This window comes from Dasypus novemcinctus, chromosome 3, assembly GCF_030445035.2.
Source record: "Dasypus novemcinctus isolate mDasNov1 chromosome 3, mDasNov1.1.hap2, whole genome shotgun sequence".
Taxonomy (NCBI): Eukaryota; Metazoa; Chordata; class Mammalia; order Cingulata; family Dasypodidae; genus Dasypus; species Dasypus novemcinctus.
In genome coordinates this window covers 55857346-55874124 of record NC_080675.1, presented here as the reverse complement: position 1 = coordinate 55874124, position 16779 = coordinate 55857346, and positions in this window count along the sequence as shown.

Below are 16779 nucleotides of genomic sequence, written 5' to 3'. Positions count from 1 at the left end.
ACACACAAGAAGTGCGCTCCATAAGGAGAGCCACCCAGCGGTGAAAGAAAGTGCAGCCTGCCCAAGAATGGCGTTGCACACACGGAGAACTGACACAAGATGACACAACGAAAAGAAACACAGGTTTCTGGTGCCGCTGATAAGGACAGAAGCGGTCACAAAAGAACACACAGTGAATGGATACAGAGAGAAGATGGGGGGGGGGGGAAGAGAAATTAAAAATTTTAAAAAAAAAAAGAAAAGAGAAGAGAGATAGCTCCCTGAGGGTTACCTGATTTAGCAAATAAAAATACAGTATACCCAATTAAATTTTAATTTCAGCTAAACTGAATTTTTTTAGTATAAGTATGTCCCAATTGCATGTACTTTATCTATTAAGCATGCTCCCACTACCTGAACAAATGGGGTTCTTTTAGCAAGGAAGAGAGAAGAGGCAGAGGAATGGTAGTTGAGTAGGCAATGAATGGAGCTCTGCTCAGCTGTACAGCCAACAGCCCTCCATCAGGACACTGCTGACATCTGATTGGCTAACTTTACTGAGAAACTTAGTCTGTGCTCACACATGTGAGACTTTAGGTTGTGGAAACTGATCTTGCAAAAAAATCATTTTGGATCCTTTCATACTTGCTATTCTAAATAAATATTTAGTTATGTTCATGGCACAGGATTCTGCAACTAAAAACCCTGAAATTTCTATGTCTATCCCTGAAAACAGGCCTAAAATAAATTTTAAATCAGTCTTCGATGATAAATGTGGAAACATATTCAATGATCTATCATTCTGGATTTTTAAGCTAGGCCATGAGAGAGTTTATTGTGTTTAAACTCTAGAAGTTTGTCTGGTTTACTTTATGGTAGAGTTGAGGGTTACAGAATGTAAATAAGATGCACAGCTTTAATTCTACATAGTAAATAAGTAGAAACACACAAATAATGTTCATAAGCTCACTGACTATAGCACATTATTGATAAATTCCTTTCTGCAGATTATTTTATAGGTATTTTGCTTTAAAGTGAAGCGCTTTCAGCGGCACATAAGATAGGATTTTTTAGTTTCTCAGAAATGAAGAACTTTGTGCCAAGTTACAAACTGCATCTAATATTAACCACGTGAGATGTTATAGTTACACTAAGCTATGTTTTTACCCAACTATTAGACAAAAATCATTGCTTTGTAGTCTGAGTTTGATTTTCTAAGATTATTAGATTTTAGTGGTACTTGTATAATATATATACAACTTTTTAAAGAAAGATGTGGACACTGACTAAAATACTTTTTAACAAATCAATTTTATTGATACATGTAATATGTAAAAAAGCATATGATTCATCCAAAGTATATAATCAATGGTATTTGGTTTAATCACATAGTTGTGCATTTATCACTTCAATCATTATTAGAGCATTTTCATTATTTCAACAATAATAAACAAAAAGAAGACAAATAAACAAGAAAATTCTTCACCTCTCAATCTCTCTGTTTCCTCTGCTGTACATAGCTGCTATTTCTGGCTATTGTTGCACAAGAATTTATGTATTTATTAAGCAATTTTCTTGAGATATATTCACATACCATACAATCTATCTGAAGTGTATAATTAGTGGCTTTTAGCATAATCACAATGTTGTGCATTCATCATCACAAAAAGTTTTAGAATTATTTCATTACTCCAAAAAGAAAAACTCCATACCCTTCAGCATGCCTTCCCTAGCCCCACATAACCACTAATCAAATTTAATCTTTATAAATTGATTTATAGTTACATTTTATATAAATGTAATCATATAATATGTTACACAATGTATTTAGTTCATAGTAATGCAATCACACAGTATTTGTCAGTGGGCGAGCTTGTCTTGTTCCTGATCGTAGAGGGAAAGCTTTCTAATTTCCCCCATAGAGTACAATGTTGGCTGTGGGTTTTTCATATATGCCCTTTATCATATGAAGGAATTTTCCTTCTATTCCTATCTTTTGAAGTATTTTTATCAAGAAAGGATGCTGGATTTTGTCGGACACCTTTTCTGCATCTATTGAGACGATCATATGATTTTTTCCTTCAATTTGTTAGTGTGGTGTATTACTTTGATTTTCTTCTGTTGAACCAGACTTGCATACCAGAAATAAATACCACTTGGTCATGATGTATAAGTCTTTTGATATGCCGTTGGCTTCTACTTGCAAGTATTTTGTTGGGAATTTTTGTATCTATGTTCATTAGAGAGATTGGTCTGTAATTTTTTTTTCTTATAGTATCTTTATCTGGCATCAGTATTAGGGTGGTGGTGGCATCATAAAATGTGTTGGGTAATTTTCCCTCCTCTTCAATTTTTTTGGAAGAGTTTAAACAGGATTGGTGTTAATTCTTTTCTAAATTCTAGGTCTAACCCACCTGGGAAGGTATCTTGTCCTGAACTTTTCTTTGTTCGGAGATTTTTGATAATGGATTCAATCTCTTTAAATGTGATTGGTTTACTAACTTCTTGTAGTTCTTGTAGCATCAGTGCAGTTATTTTGTGCTTTTCTGGGTATTTGTCCATTTAATCTAGGTTGTCTAGTTTGTTGGCATACAGTTTCTCAAAATATTCTCTTATGATCCTTTTTATTTCTGTGGGGTCAGTTGTAACTTCCCCCCTTTCATTTATTATTGTATTTATTTGCATCTTCTCTCTTTTGTTCTTTGTTGGTCTAACTAGGACTTTGTCAATTTTATTCATCTTCTGAAAGAACTAGCTTTTGGTTTTGTTGATTTTCTCTATTGTTTTTTGTTTTGTTTTCAATTTTACTTATTTCTGCTCTAATCTTTATTTCTTTCCTTCTGCTTGCTTTGGGTTTGGTTTACTGTTCCTTTTCTAGTTTCTCCAGTTCAATTAAATCTTTGATTTTAGTTCTTCTTTTTTATTTTTTAATTTTTTTTTAAGATTTATTTATTTATTTATCCCCCCCCCCCCCCCCCCCCCGGTTGTCTGTTCTCTCTGTCTATTTGCTGCGTCTTCTTTGTCCCCTTCTGTTGTCGTCAGCGGCAGGGGGATCTGTGTTTCTTTTTCTTGCGTCATTTTGCTGTGTCAGCTCTCTGTGTGTGCTGCGCCATTCTTAGGCAGGCTGCACTTTCTTTCCCACTGGGCGGCTCTCCTTACGGTGCACACTCCTTGCGCGTGGGGCTCCCCTACCCGGGGACACCCCTGCGTGACACGGCACTCCTTGAGCGCATCAGCACTGTGCATGGGCCAGCTGCACACGGGTCAAGGAAGCCCGGGGTTTGAACTGCGGACCTCCCATGTGGTAGACGGACGCCCTAACCACTGGGCCAAGGCCACCGCCCCTAGTTCTTCTTTTTTAATATAAGCGATTAGGACTATAATTTTTTCTCTCAAGACTACCTTCACTGATTTCCATAGGTTTTTGTTAAATTGTGTTCTCATTTTCATTTGTCTCAATATATTTACTCATTTCACTCGAAATTTCTTCTTTGACCCACTGTTTGTTTTTAGGAGTGTGCTGTTTAACCTCCATACATTTACAAATTTACCTCTTTCCTGTCAGTTATTGATTTCCAGGTTCATTCCATTATGATTTAAGAAGGTGATTTGTATAATTTTAATCTTTCTGTATTTATTGAGAGCCACATTGTGCCCTAGATGTGGTCTATCCTGGAGAAAGATCCACGGGCACTTGAGAAGAATGTATAATCAGAACGTATGCAACATTCTGTTTATATCTGTTTATATCCAACTCATTTATCATATTGTTCTGGTTCTCTGTTTCCTTGGTCTTCTGTCTAGTTGTTCTAATGATGTAAGTGGTGTGTTGAAGTCTCCAATGATTATTGTAAAGACGTCTATTTCTCCTTTCAGTTTTGACAGAGTTTGTCTCATGTATTTTGGGACACCCTGGTTAGGAGCATAGATATTTATGAGTGTTAAATCTTCCTGGTGGATTGTCTGCTGTATCTCTTAAACCCTTTTTCACTTAAAGTCTGTTTTATCTGACATTAGTATAGCTATTCCTGCTATTCTGTCTTCTACATCTCCTCCAAGCCTCTCTATCCTGTCTTTTTCTCTCTGACTCTAAGGCTTCCTTTAATATTTCCTGCAAAGTTGGATTCTTTTTTACAAACTCTCTTAGTTTCTGTTTGTGAATATTTTATACTCACCTTCATATTTGGAAGACAATTTTGCTGGATAAAGAATTCTCGGCTGGCAGTTTTTCCCTTTCAGTATCCAAATTGTTTCATACCACTGTCTTCTTGCCTCCATGATTTCTGATGAGAAATCCACAGTAAGTCTTACTGGGTATCCCTTGTATGTGATGGTTTGCTTCTCCCTTGCTGCTCTCAGAATTTTCTCTTTATCATTGACGTTTGATATTCTAAATAGTATGTGTCTTAGAGTGGGTCTATTTGGATTCATTCTGATAGGGATAAGTTGCATTTCTTAGGCATGTAAGTTCATTTCTTTCAAGAGAGTTTTGGGAAATTTTCAGGTATTATTTCCTCAAATGCTCTTTCTGCCCCTTTCCCCTTCTCTTCTCCTTCTGGAACTCCCATGACATGCATGCTGTTGCATTTCATGTTATCATTCAACTCCCTGAGCCCCTGAAAATTTTTTTCCATTCTTTTCTCCCTGTGTTCTTTCCTCTCATCAATTTCAACTGTTCTGTCTTTGGTGTCACTTATTCTTTCTTCTATCATTTTGACTCTGTTTGTATGCCTCTAATGTGGTTTTGATCTCACCTATTGTGTCTTTCATTCCCATGAGCTCTATTACTTTTCTATTCAGGATTTCACATTCTTCTTTGTGCTTGCTCAATGCCACTTTGATATCATTTATCTCTTAAGTCATATTGTCTTTCACCTCATTAATGTGATTTTGGAAATTTGCATGTATCTCATTAATCATTTGTGTCAAATCCTGTGTCTGTTCTGTGGCTTTGCTATATTCCTTTTCCTGAGCCATGTCTTCCATTTTCTTAGTATGGCTTGTAATTTTTTGCTGATGTCTAGGAATCTGATTATGTTGGTAGTTTACTCAGGTAGTCAATTTATCTCTCTTTGGTAGGGATATAGCTGTGGAAGGCTGTGTGTTACTGCTGTTCTTTGATTCTTGGTTCAACCTCCATCTTTAGGATTATCCCTGTTAGTTGCTCAAAACTGACCTCTGGACCCAGTAATGGGTTGCAGACCTGCTTCATAGGGCCTTGGGGAGGGAGGCTATAAAGGCTGTAAAAACCTCTCTTACTTATTTACTTTTAATTTTCTCAGTTCACTTCCTTGGTCTGCCAGCAGAGAGTGGTCTTTGGCAGCCCTCTCAGATCAATGCCTGGTCCAAGTGTGTTTGCTGCAACAGGGACTGGATCAATGTGATAGACCTACCTGGAGGCTAAGAGCCTTATAATTCAAACTTTCTCAGAGACAGTTCTCCAGCCTTAGCTGGCAGCCCCCTCCCTTTTCCCAAGCAGGAAATAATTCCACTTCCCTCTGTGTCCTCAACAATGAGTCCCAGTTAGTAGAGAGGCCTGGAAGGGCTTGTGGGACATGGCAGACCAAATCTGTGGGTAAAAAACTGAGTCAGGCTGTGTCCCTCTCTTTCCTCTTCCTTGGGGTAGTGAATCACTGGAGCGCCCTTCATCTTTATTCAACCCAGAGGCCAAAGAATCCAAAGTGTCTTTAGTGTGGGGGAAGAGCTGGCAGTAGCAGCTGCTGGTTTTAACTCAGTTTTGCCATCACAACTCTTCTGCTTTGTCCTTCTCTCTTCTGGGTGGTGTCCAGCCTTCACCTGGTGTCCTAAACTCTAGAAGATTTTTTTCCAGGCTATTTTAGCCTATCTTCTAGCTATTTTTCTGGGAGAGAGTCCCATGTCTTTCTAGCCCACCATCTTCCTTAAAAATATTTAAGTTTTTTACATGCATGCATTTCTTTTGGTGTTAAAAAATATTTAGGGGAAAGCGGACTTGGCCCAGCAGTTAGGGCATCCATCTACCACATGGGAGGTCCACAGTTCAAACCCTGGGCCTCCTTGACCCGTGTGGAGCTGGCCCACATGCAATGCTGATGCGCGCAAGGAGTGCCGTGCCACACAGGGGTGTCTCCACATAGGGGAGCTCCACGCACAAGGAGTGCGCCCCATAAGGAGAGCCACCCAGCATGAAAGAAGGTGCAGCTTGCCCAAGAATGGCGCCGCACACACGGAGAGCTGACGCAGCAAGAAGGTGCAACAAAAAGAAACACAGATTCCCATGTCACTGGCAACACCAGAAGCGGACTAAAAGAACAACACGCAGCAAAATGGACACAGAGAACAGATAACTGGGGGGTGGGGGGAAGGGGAGAGTAATAAATAAAATAAAATCTTTGAAAAAATATTTAGGAATACTTATATTTGCTTTCAGGTTAGAACAATTTTGTAGACACTGACATAGATAATCACATACCCAGTTCTCCAAAAAGGGCAACTATATATTTGTCTGAATAATTTTTATTACACTGTTTAGATGAGATATAGAATTAGGAGTTCCAGATAAAATATGGGACACCTGATTAAATTTGTGTTTCTATAAACAAAAAATAATTTTTTAGTATATCCCAAATATTAAATGGGACATACTTACACTAAAAAGTTTGTCATTTATCTAATATCCAGTTTTAACTGAGTGTGTGTTATGTCCTATATATATACAATATATATTATATATATACGTATTAGTCAGCCAAAGGGGTGCTGATGCAAAATACCAGAAATTGGTCGGTTTCTATAAAGGGTATTTATTTGGGGTAGGAGCTTACAGATACCAGGCCATAAAGCATAAGTTACTTACCTCACTAAAGTCTGTTTTCACGTGTTGGAGCAAGATGGCTGCCGACGTCTGGGAGAGTTCAGGCTTCTTGAGTTCCTCTGGGCTTAGCTCCTGTTTCCTCCACAAGGACAGCTGTTGACTATGAGACTCTCTAGAATTTGCGTCTTTCCACAAAGTCAGCTGTAGACTATCAGGTGAACAGCTCTGTCTCTTTCCCCAGGGCCCAGTTTAAGACTTCAGCATCGGACTTCAGCATCAAACTCCAACATCGAAACTCCAACATTAAGAACCCTCACATCAAAAGCTCCAACTCTGTCCTTTTCCATGCCTTTTATCTGTGAGTCCCTACCCCTTGGTGGGTGGGGACTTAATGCCCTAGTGACATGGCCCAATCAAAGCCTTAATCGTAACTCAATTATGCCCAGTAATAGACGAGATTACAAACATAATCCAATTCTATTTTTGAAATTCATAACTATATCAAACTGCTACAATATATAATATATATGTATTTTGGGTAGGCAAGGAGTAAAGAGTTTATTAAGAAACGAGAAAAGTGTACACAATCTGAGACATAGATGCAGCTGTGCTGCAGAGTGAGACGTGTGCTTGGGACCTAAGGTTAGGCCTTTTAAAAACCTTACTCTGCCCCTTTCTTAATTTTGGGGAGGGGCCCCATTTGCTGTTCAGATTGGTTGCCTTGCAATCCCCACCTGTTAGCTCTGAAGGGACCAATGGGAGGCCTGTCTGGAGTTATCTGGGGTTTCTCTTTGACCCCTGAAAGAGTTCCAAATGGAATCTCATGGCTGGGGTCTCGTGGGGTTTTTCTGGCGTTGTTCTTTAGTAATAGCCTTCTCCTCAGGAGGTTTCCAGGTGGGATATCATGGCCGTGTTCTTTCTCTCTGGATCTCAACCACCTTCCCTCTTCCCCTATACTAATCTGCCTCAACTCCCCCCTCAGGGAGTTTACACCTTTATTCTTAAGGGGGAGCTGAAGGGCGATGGTCATTCTTCTGTAGCTGCTTCCTGCTGGTTAGGGGGAGTAGGCCCTGCCTGACAGAGAATAAAACCCGCTGGTTATTCTACTGAGGTTGAGGGAAGACAGGTGCTGTGGTCGGAACTCCCCATCTGACTAATACCTGGGTGGAAATCCCCACCTGACTAATACCTTGTTCTGGAAGGCATTAATTCTGGAAGAAATAAACTTAGTTAGAATTTAAGATACATGGTCCTACTTAAAAGGATTAAAAGATGGTGGTAAGCAGGCCCCAAAAGGGGGCCAGCTATGACATATGGACCATGAGAGTGAGAAAGACCAGGTGCCTTCAGATGCCACATCCTCCCAAAATTGATGGGAAACAGCATTCTTCCCTGAGTTCTTTTATGCTGTTGGTTAACTCTAGGGAGAGATTGTGATAAACCTGCTGGGTTTGGTATAAATTGCCATCCCCAGTTCCCACAGTGGTGGTTATGCTTAGGACAGCTAGGAGAGGTATGAAGAGAGGCACTGTCCTTGACATAAACTCACAAAGGCAATATAGGTAACAACAAGAAATGTGTGCTATATTTTTGTTTGCTAAATCTGTCAAGCCTATACTGAACAAATGAATTCTAAAAAATAGAAAAAAAATAATTGTTATCTATAATAAAACATTTCAAATGAGAAAAATTAATAAGAAATGTTCCATTCTGGCAATATGGTAGATTAGATAATCTGAAAAATCCTCTTATGAGAACACACTAGATAAAGTATAAAAGATATTTTTCAATGCATCATTGAGCTGGCAAGAATGTAAGGAATTTCAGAAATAAAAATCAAAAGGAAAGAGAATCAGAAAGGTAAGTAGAGCAGTTTTCACCCCAATGACAGCTGCTGAATCCTTATGACTTTGGATTTCATATTTGGTAACCTTAAGTGCATGGGACAGGAGATGAAACCCAGGGCCTAGCAGATGTAGGAAGTCTAATAGGAGCTGCTTATAGAAATCTAAGGTAAAAAAAAGGGTTACATCCTCAGTTTAAGGGTGAACGAGTCTTAAACCTATGTAACCAAAGAGGACAGCAAAGAAACTTGTCTGTTTTCTTAGTTTTAGAGCCACTATAACAAGTACCACACAATAGGTTGGCTTAACAACAGGAATTTACTGGTTAATGATTTCAGAGCATAGGTGAGCATAGACTTGCTTCCTCGCAGGTTCTTTAGTGTTCAGGCTGGCTGGCTATCCTTGAGTTCCTTGATTTACCCACCACATGGCAGTGTCTTCTCATTTCTTTTCTGGGTTCCCTTGACTTTCTATTTCTGGCTCTTCCCCCTGGCTTTTTTCTATAAGGCTTCTGGTAATAGAATTAAGATCCATCTTAATTCATTTGGACCACATGTTAACTGAAAATAACATCTTCAAAAGTTCCTGTTTACAATGGGTTCATGCCCATAGGCATGTTTAAGATTAAAGGCATGTTGTCTGGGATACACAGCTCAATCTGCCACATCTGTCTTCACCTTGATGCTGAATGCAAGGCAATAAAAAATCTTTCCTGAGAACTCACATCTATAAGCAAGTCTTCATGTGATTTTATAGCCCAGATTCATACTATTCACATGTCCTAAAAACCTCGAACTAAAAATTTCTTAAAATGATCTGGGCTACTTTGTGTTCCCAGCACCTGGCAGAAGTAAACACAAATCCTCTCTCAAGAAACCTCCCTTTAACCTAAGTCGGAAGGATTTTCTATTGAAAAGGTTCCAAGTTGTGTGAATTTGTAGTAAAACAAACAAAACTACAAACAAAACAAAGCAAAACACAGAAAACAAAGCATGATCAAGAGTCAATGGAAACAATAGACCACAGCACCAGACCTGCAAATATTTCAGATATTCAGGTTATCAGACATAGATTCCATTCTATTCTATTCTATTCTATTCTATTCTATTCTATTCTATTCTATTCTATTCTATTCTATTCTATTCTATTCTATTCTCTTAACATATTTAAATATATAAAGGAGAATATTGAAAATATGAATAAGGAATAGGAGACTATAAAAATAATCAAGGAAATTTTGAAAAAAAATGACTAGAAAAAAATATAGTAATTGAAATTACAAACAACTTGGTACTGCAGATGAGACACTGAAGAGTGAAGAAATTTTCCAGATGCAGTAAATAAAGGCAGAAACATGGAAAACATGAAGGAGATGATGAGAGACATAGAGGATAAAATGAGAATGACTAACATATGCCTAATAGGTGATCCAAAAGAAAAGAAAAGAAGAAATTGTGGTGAGGAAATATTCGAAAAGATAATGGCCGAGAATTTTCTAGAAGTAGGAAAGATGCAATCCTCAGATTCTAGATGTTCATTAAATCCCATGTAGGATCATTATGATGGTTAGTTTTGGCTTGGCTTTAGTTCCCAGTTATTCAATTAAACATGAACTGAGTTATTGCTCTGCAGTAGTTTGATATTATTTATGAATTCCAAAAAGAGATATTATGTTTATAAACTGGTCTGTTTCTCTGGGCATGGGATATGCTTTGATTGTGTTAAATTCAAAGGCTTTACATTTACTTGATTAAATCCAGATGAGGGCTTTGATTTGACCACATCATTAGGGCATGCATGGTTGAATCCCTGCCCCCTTGGTGGGCTTTGTAAATGGACGTTCAATCAAGAACACAGTAGACACACAGAAGAACACAGAGGAAGAGAGGGAGCTCTACAGACACGGGAGAGGCTCCGGGAAGAGAGATGAACCATTCACCTGGTAGTTTAGAGCTGACCTTGTGAAGACACCAGAGCAACTGGGCCCGAAAAGAAATGAACCCCAGGAAGAGAAACAAGCCTTATGTCAGCTTACAGCTGAGACTGAAAGAAGCTGAGATTGAAAGGAAGCCTTAAGATGGAGGAGGAAGGCTGAACCTTTGTAGACATCGCCTGCCGTCTTGCTTCAACACGTGGCAAAAGAGTTTGGTAAGGAAGTAACCTTGGGTTGGACTCTTTAAGGCCTTGTAACTGTAAGCTTTTACCCCAAATAAATACCCTTTATAAAAACCAACAGATTTCTGTACTTTCCATCAGCACCCTTTTGGCTGACTAATACATGCTCTAAAGGTATTTTGTGGATAAAGGCATTTATCTTGATAATGGAGGTGGGCCTCCTCCAATCTGTTGAGTGGCCTGAAGAGCAAAACTGAGCTGTTCCTGAGGAAAAAGAAATTCTGCCTTAAGACTGCAGTAGCAGTTCCTGTTCCAGAGTTTCCACCCTACTGACCTGCACTCCAAATTTCAGACTTATCAGCCCCTATGATCATATAAGCTAAGTCCTTGACATAAATCTTACACACACAAACTCTTAGTTCTGTTTCTCTGGAAAATACTTGCTGATAAAATTAATAAAAAGAAATCCAGGGCGGCGGACTTGGCCCAGTGGTTAGGGCATCCGTCTACCACATGGGAGATCCGCAGTTCAAACCCCGGGCCTCCTTGACCCGTGTGGAGCTGGCCCATGCGCAGTGCTGATGAGCGCAAGGAGTGCCGTGCCACACAGGGGTGTCCCCATGCTGGGGAGCCCCACGTGCAAGGAGTGCACCCCATAATGAGAACTGCCCAGTGCGAAAGAAAGTGCAGCCTGCCTAAGAATGGCACTGCCCACACGGAGAGCTGACACAACAAGATGACGCAACTAAAAGAAAAACAGATTCCTGTGCTGCTGACTACAACTGAAGCGGACAAAGAAGACGCAACAAATAGACACAGAGAAAAGACAACTGGGGTGGGGGAGGGGAAGGGGAGAGAAATAAATAAACAAATAAATCTTAAAAAAAAAAATCCACACTAAGGTACACCATAGTGAAATTGCAGACCACCATCAACAAAGAGATCTAAAAGCAACCAGAAAGAAAGGAGAGGTTACTTATAAGGAATGCCTAAGAGCCAAAATCTCAAAGAAAAAAATAACTGTCAATCTAGAATTATACACCTGGTGAAACTACTTTTCAAGAACAAGGGGGCAAACTAAAGACTTCTTCATGTGAACAACTTCATGAGAGTTTATGACCAACAGACCCCTACTAAAAGGAAATTCTAGAAGATAGCATTAACAATAAAGGAATGTATTTCAGATAATAGGTCTGAGATATGAGAAGGAATGATAAGCAAAAAATTATTACATTTGTGAATTTGAATAATACTCGAATAATATTAATTACGTAAAATACTAATAATGTCTTTTTTTGGGATTAAAGAAAAACAAGATAGAATTAAAATACAGGAATCAATAGAAATAAGTCAGGAAGAGAAAGAATAAAATTGTTAAATTGCTCTAAAGTTTTTGTGTTTTTCTGATGGGGTTTCTAAAGAAAGAAAGAAAAGCAACAGTATATATGTTCCGAACTGATAGATGGTAAATAATGAAATGGGAATGGGGGCTCAGTCCATTTTAAAGAAGCAAAGACAGGAAAAGAGTAAAACAGTGTGATAAGAAGTGACAGTGGTGGGGGTTGGACGGGATCCGGGCTGAGACATGCTAGGATGGGTCCACCGGGGACCAGCAGGGGGGAAAAGCTGCGCAGCAGCACAGTCCTAATCATTAGGAATAGCCTCCTACTAGACCCTTCTTCTGCCCCAGGAGCCAATCGTGGCAAATGTCTAGTAGTTCTGGGCACAGCGCCCAAACATCAAGCATTTTCAAGCATGCATAGGTACCATCAGTCCCAAGAGACCCAGTGCAATGAGTGGAGCCTGGCAGGGATTGTGCCAGGTTCAGAAGTCAGAATACTTTCAGCTCAGAAGTGCTGTCTCTGTGAGGCAGGGCTGCTGCTGGGATGAGACTGGGAGTGGGACTGGAAGTGGGACTGGGGTTGGGAAGCACTGCAGAAAGCAGAAACCAGCTTGAGGAAGGCAGCTAGCAGGAGGAGCCTGCTTTATGAATCTACATTCAGAGATCAATATACCGGACTTTTTGTGGAAATTCTAGGTACAAATTCATGCCTTGATAAGATTCCAAGTAAGCAGCAAAACCAAACGAATCATGATGCTTTCATTTTAAGCCAATCTTTTCCCTAGGCAACAACCAAGTGGCAAAATAAATCCCTTTATTACTGTTTACTGAAAGAGTTGCATAAATCATTAGCAACCTAAAGTGAGGCAAGAAGCTATTGCAAGAAAGCTTTGATAGTAAAGAGGAACAAAAATAATGTACCAGAGGTTGCATTTTTCTGTGGTAATATGATACCATCTGTGACAAAGTATTAATTTTTTTAAACCAGCAGCTTGGAGAACTGAAAGAATCATACATTTATTCACTCAACATTTTTTATGTATCTTTTCTATGCCAGGCAATGTGCTGGTGATATAAATGTGAATTAGACCCGGTACCAGATTTTGAAGGACTTTTTTTTTTTTAAGATTTATTATTTATTTATTTCTCTCCCCTTCCTTCCCCCTGCCCCGGTTGTCTGTTCTTTGTGTCCATTTTGCTGTGTGTTCTTTGTCCGCTTCTGTTGTTGTCAGCGGCACGGGAATCTGTGTCTCTTTTTTTGTCACGTCATCTTGCTGTGTCAGCTCTCCGTGTGGGCGGTGCCATTCCTGGGCAGGCTGTACTTTCTTTTGCGCTGGGCGGCTCTCCTTAGAGGGTGCACTCCTTGCGCGTGGGGCTCCCCTATGCGGGGACACCCCTGTGTGGCACGGCATTCCTTGCGCGCATCAGCACTGCCCATGGGCCAGCTCCACACGGGTCAAGGAGGCCTGGGATTTGAACCGCGGACCTCCCATGTGGTAGATGGATGAGCTAACCACTGGGCCAAGTCCGCTTCCCGGAAGGACTTAACTGCTAGTAGAGGGAGAGAAATAAGTCAAGAAATTACTAACAACAAAAAGAAATAATTCTAATAAAGTGAATGAACAAGTGCTAACATTTATTGTCACGAACACTATATAAAATGCTCTATGTCAAGAATCAAATCCAATAATCAGAGTCAGTATCATTAATCATATATAATACTCATTATAGGCATATGAATAGGTACTATCATTATCTTCATTTTTTTAAAAAATTTTATTTTTAAAGAAGCTTTAGATTACATATATGTTACATCAAAACTGTAGGGGGACAACCAGCAAGATGGCGATGGAGTAAGGAGCTCCTACAGTTAGCTCCTGCCACAGAGTAGTTAGTAAAAACCCAGAACTATCTAGAGCTAGCTGAAGCACCTGTTGGGGGGCTCCAGGAGGTCATAAGAGCATCCTGCAACATACTGGAAGGAATGGAAGATGAGACTGTCCATCTACAGAGAAGATTTATGAGTGGAACACTCCACACCACAGAGGCCAGTGCCCATCCTCCACTGGAGGCACATGCTGCCTTGAGAGCTGTTCTGTGGCTGGAATTGAAAGCTCCACTTCCCAAAAATGGGGGAGGAAGAGACAGTTGGGCACCAGCTTCAGCTACTGATGAGTAAATTCAGCAGGCTAAAGGCTAATCCAGAGAAGAGTAAAGGTTTGAGCCTGTCCAAGTCAGAAAGAAGCTGGTAGCTGCCATCTTAACTCCGCACCTGGCACAAGGGGAAGGGGAGTGGACTGAAAATCACAGTGCTAGTGGGGACCAGCTTCTTTCCATCCAGATCCGATTGCAGCTCCAGCCCAGGCCCCAGCCACACCTCCAGCAAGGAGGGAGCTGAGGGAACCTATGCCAACCTGTCCGGGAAATTACCAGCCAAGTCATGGAGGCTGGTGATTGTCCTATTCTGGCAGTGCAAGCCACCCCAGGAGCTATTCTGTGGCTGGAATTGGAAGCTCCATTTCCCCAAAATAGGGGAAGAGGATATGGTTGGCTGCCAATGTTGGCTACTGATTAGTACACTCGGCTGCCTAAGGTATAACCCTAGGAACAGCTGGGGTTTGAATCTGTTCAAGTTGGAAAGAGACTGGTGGCTGCCATTTTGACTCTGCCCCCAGCATGAGAAGAAGCTGGGCTGACCAAAAATCACAATGATGGTAGGAACCAGTTTCTTTCATGCAGATCGGCCTGCAGACCTAGACTAGGTTTCAGCCCCACCTCTGGCAGAGAAGAGGATGGCGAGCACTACACCAGCCCATCCCATAACTGCAGGTACATTTGGCTTGCACACACTGAATAATTGGAAGTCTACCAGGGCAACTGCAGTCAACTTGGACCCACACTTCATAGATTGCTGCCCACACCTGCAGCTCCATCCCTGCCCCAGGCAGGGGACAAAGGGACATGAAGCTTCATCAGTCTCTCTGGGCAACTACAGAATAGGCCTGCATGACTTGTATTATTCCACACAGCTGTGACTCTGTTCCTACCTCTGGCAAAGGAGAAAGTTGGCAGAAGCTTCATTGGTCCCTGGGGCAATAAGGGTAACTTGAGCCTCCACAGCTTATAGCACCAATTACATCCTTGGCTCCTACTGCTCAACCAGCAAGGGAGAAAGGGCAGAGAGCCCTAAACTAAAGAGAAAAACTGTACCCAGAATAAATACTCTAGTAAGCCATATGCCAAGACACCAACAAAAAATTACAATCCACACCAAGAAACAGGAAGCCATGGCCCAGTTAAAGAAACAAGGTAAGCCTCCAGATGGCATAAAGGAATTGAGACAACTAATCATAGATGTTCAAAGAAATCTCCTTAATAAATTCAATGAGATAGCTAAGGAGATTAAGAATACTAAGAAGATACTGAATGAGCACAAAGAAGAATTTAGAAGCATACATAGAAAAATAGCATATCTTATGGGAATGAAAGGTACAATAAATGAAATGAAAAAACATTGGAATCATATAATAGCAGATTTGAGGAGGTAGAAGAAAGGATTGGTGAGCTTGAAGAGATGGCCTCTGAAAGTGGACGTACAAAAGAACAGATGAAGAAAAGAATGGAAAAAAATTGAACAAGGTCTCACAGAACTAAATGACAGCAAAAGGAGTGCAAACATATGTGTCATGGGTGTCCCAGAAGGAGAAGAGAAGAAAAAAGGGGCAGAGGGAATATTTGAAGAAATAATGGTAGAAAATTTCCCAAGCCTAGTGAAGGACATAGATATCCCTGTCCAAGAAGCACAACGTACTCCCATCTGAAAAAATCCAAATAGACCACCTCCAAGACACATACTCATCAGAATGTCAAATGTCAAAGACAAAGAGAGAATTCTGAGAAGAGCAAGAGAAAAGCAATGCATAACATATAAGGGATATCCAATAAGATTAAGTGCTGATTTCTCACCAGAAACCATGGAGGCAAGAAGACAGTGGTCTGATATATTTAAGATACTACAAGAGAAAAACTTCCAGCCAAGAATCTTATATCCAGCAAGACTGTCTTTCAAAAATGAGGGGGAGATTAGAATATTCATAGATGAACAGAAACTGAGAGAATTTCTAAGCAAGAGACAAGATTTTCAGGAAATACTAAAGGGTTTGCAAGAGCCTGAAAAGAAATGAGAGGAAAGAGTGCTGGAAGAGAGTCTAGAAATGAAGATTATATCAATAAAAGTAACTAAAAGTGTCAAAAGCATGGTGAAAATAAAATATGATAGATAAAACTTAAATAGACAGGAATAAACTTAACCAATGATGTAAAGCACTTGTATTCAGAAAACTGCAACTCAATGTTAAAAGACATCAAAAAAAGTCTAAATAACTGGAAGAACATTCCATGCTCATGGATTGGAAGACTAAATATCATTAAGATGATACACAGATTCAATGCAATCCTGATAAAAATTCCACCAACTTTTTTTTAAAAATTGAAAACATGATTATCAAATTTATTCCTGAATAGCCGGAAACATAAAAAGGAAAAGTGAACCATCATCTCTGGACTTTAAATCACATTACCTGGCTATAGTGGTAAAAACAGCATGGTACTGGCATAAAGACAGACACATAGACCAATGGAATCAAATTGATGGTTCAGAAACAGACCCTCACATGTATGGTCAAGTGATTTTTAACTAGCCTGTC